Source organism: Nerophis lumbriciformis, linkage group LG31, assembly GCF_033978685.3.
Source record: "Nerophis lumbriciformis linkage group LG31, RoL_Nlum_v2.1, whole genome shotgun sequence".
Classification (NCBI taxonomy): Eukaryota; Metazoa; Chordata; class Actinopteri; order Syngnathiformes; family Syngnathidae; genus Nerophis; species Nerophis lumbriciformis.
Genome location: NC_084578.2, coordinates 24,634,737 through 24,637,526, shown reverse-complemented (window position 1 = coordinate 24,637,526; position 2,790 = coordinate 24,634,737).

Genomic DNA, 2,790 nt, shown 5'->3' with positions numbered 1-2,790 from the left:
TTAATATCACTGATTAACAAGCTGCTCTTTGTTTTATCATCAAGATCATGAGTAAAGATTATCATGATATTCTACTGAAGTTGGCAATTGTTTTTTGCTTGTTTGGATTCAGAAGCTCAACCAAATCCCCACATATATACATTATTTTTTAATTATGTTATGATTTATTTAATACTGTATATGTAAATAAATGTATTTATTTTTATGTATGTATAGATATATGATCCATACATACATACAGTACCTATGCATGTATGTATACATGTATTCACAGCGCTTTAATTTTTCCACGTTATGTAACAGCCTTGTTGCAAAATGGAATACATTCTTTTTTGTCTTAAAAATTCTATAGAAAAAATCCCCATAATGACTTTGAACATTTTTTTTTTTTTTTAATTAGCAAATTTATGGTAAAAAAAATAAATAAATCACACATACATAATTATTTGCAACCTTTGTTCAATACTTTTTTGATACACCTTTGGCAGCAATTACAGCCTCAAGTATTTTTTAATACGATGCCACAGGCTTTTCACAACTATCTTTGGGCAGTTTCGCTCATTCCTCTTTGCAGCACCTCTCAAGCTCCATCAGGTTGGATGGAGAGCGTTGGTTTACATCAGGGATGTCTCTGCACATTGCTGCATTCATCTTAGTCTTGTGAGGGAGGTGACCAAGAACCCGATGGTCACTCTGTCAGATCTAATTATAGATGTCAACTTCCCCATTTCTCAACCCACTTTAACCATTCCACTGTCAAAACATTCCTCTTAATCAGTACAAAAAACTAAGTTGTTTTTTGAACTGGAAAATGTCCCCGTTTTCCCGAAATTCCAGGAATTCTGTAATATTATTTCTCAATTAAAAATGTTACTACTTCTACATTTCTCGACCGTTTTGAAAAATTTTAACAACAAACATTTCAACTCATTCAGATCATTCAAGTTGTTTTTTTTTCTGTTTTTTTTTTATTCCCGCTTTTCCCGAAATTCCCAAATTGTGGGGAAATTCCCATTGAAATCAATGGGACATTCTTCAAAGTTCCACAATTCCCACATTATTCATCTGATTCAAACTGTTCCAACTTCAAAATATTCAGCCTGTTTGAGAATTGTGTGCTGTACTTCAACAATTCTAAAAAACAATTGCCGGATTTCGCATAATTCCTTTATTTTTTTTTCATTTTCCCCATTCAAAATGAATTGTTCATTTTTCAAACTTCCAAAATTCCCACATTTTTCAACCGATTCAAACCATTCCACCTTCAACACATTCAACTAGGCATTGACATTCAAACTACCATTTTTCCACTTTCAACAAATTTCCAGGAATTCAAGTTTTTTTCTAACCCTATTTCCAACCTTTTTCATTTGACTACTCCTTTTCCTTTTTTCATCCCATTTCAACTGTTCCACCGTCAAACATTTTTTCTTAGTCAGGACAAAAAAAAAAAAGTTGGTTTAGGAACGAGAAAAATTCCCGGTTTTCCTGAGATTTCAGGAATTCCATAATACAATTTTTCAAGTAAAACACTTTTTACTTCAACATTTCTTGACCGTTTAAACAATTCCAACACCAACCAATTCAGCTTATTCAGGACATTCATGCTCCTAATCATTTTTTTTTAAATCACGCTTTTGCCAAAATTCCCAAATTTCCAGGAGGTTCCCATTGAAATGAATGGGACATTTTTCCAAGTTGCACAATTCCCACATTTTTCAACCTATTCAAACTATTCCAAGATCAACATATTCCACTCAGCCAACTAACAATTTCCCAAGTTCCAAACCAAATTCCGTTTTTCCTGGAAATTTAAACCCTTCAACATTCAAACCATTCCTACATTCAAACTATTCTTACATTCAGACTACATTCTGTCAGCATTTCAGTTCAACTTTAGCAATGGAGCATACCGTATTTTCCGCACTATAAGGCGCACCGGATTATTAGCCGCACCTTCTATGAATTACATATTTCATAATTTTGTCCACCAATAAGCCGCCCCGGACTAAAAGCCGCGCCTACGCTGCGCTAAAGTGAATGTCAAAAAAACGCTGCGCTAAAGTGAATGTCAAAAAAACAGTCAGATAGTTCAGTCAAACTTTAATAATATATTGAAAACCAGCGTTCTAACAACTCTGTCCCAAAATGTACGCAAATGTGCAATCACAAACATAGTAAAATTCAAAATGGTGTAGAGCAATAAATAGCAACATAATGTTGCTCGAACGTTAATGTCACAACACACAAAATAAACATAGCGCTCACCTTCTGAAGTTATTCTTCATTCGTAAATCCTTCGAATTCTTCGTCTTCGGTGTCCGAATTGAAAAGTTGCGCAAGCGTGGGATCCAAAAATGGCCGGCTCCGCCTCGTCGAAGTCATCGGATTCAGTGTCGCTGTTGTTGTGCAGCAGTTCTGTGAATCCTGCCTTCCGGAAAGCTTGGACCACAGTTGTGACCGAAACTATCTGCCCAGGCATTTACGATCCACTGGCAGATGTTGGCGTATGTCGACCGGCGCTATCTGCCCGTCTTAGTGAAGGTGTGTTCGCCTTCGGAGCTGTGTGAAAAAAGCCACCCGGCCTCTTCGCGTAAACTTCCCTTAACCACTCGCTCATCTTTTCTTCATCCATCCATCCCTTCGAGTTAGCTTTTATGATGACGCCGGCTGGAAAGGTCTCTTTTGGCAAGGTCTTCCTTTTGAATATCACCCTGGGTGGAAGTTAGCATGGCAAGCTAGAACCACAGTGAAGGATGACTTCTCATTCTCTGTGGTGCGAATATTCAC